The following is a 358-nucleotide window of genomic DNA, read 5'->3' as shown; positions in this document are numbered from 1 at the left end:
CCCAGCACCCACATGGCAGCTAACAACTGTCCATAACTTCAGGTCCAGGGGATCTGACAGCCTCTTCTGTCCTCCGCATGCATTGCATGACACAGGTGCACTTACCTACACACAGGCAATATACATGCATACACATAAAATAATAATAAAATATTTTTTTAAAGTAAATCTTCAAAAATACCAAATTCCTTAGTGTAGTGCTTACAGTGTATAGCTAAAATAGGAAAACATTTTGGAGGTAGTTCTTACCTAAAAAGGAAGTATTTTTACCCATCTCCCAGGTGTTCAGTTCACTTCCTGATAGCAGAGACTATGTGTTACAAATATCTGTATCCCAGATACCTAAGATAAAGATGAA

At 38.0% G+C, this 358-nt stretch overlaps 1 protein-coding gene across 1 annotated transcript in view; it reads left to right on the top strand.

Annotated features, from left to right (window-relative positions):
* The window catches only part of LOC103735975 (centrosomal protein of 162 kDa-like), a gene marked incomplete at its 3' end in the record, with an annotated part of 13032 nt that overhangs the window by 6821 nt on the left and 5853 nt on the right, over positions 1-358 (top strand). The gene's annotated exons all lie outside the window — the stretch shown is intronic.

This window comes from Nannospalax galili, unplaced genomic scaffold, assembly GCF_000622305.1.
Source record: "Nannospalax galili isolate Female #2095 unplaced genomic scaffold, S.galili_v1.0 scaffold14918, whole genome shotgun sequence".
Lineage (NCBI taxonomy): Eukaryota > Metazoa > Chordata > Mammalia > Rodentia > Spalacidae > Nannospalax > Nannospalax galili.
The sequence above is the reverse complement of the archived record's forward strand: the minus strand, read 5'-3'. Positions and strand labels throughout refer to the sequence as shown.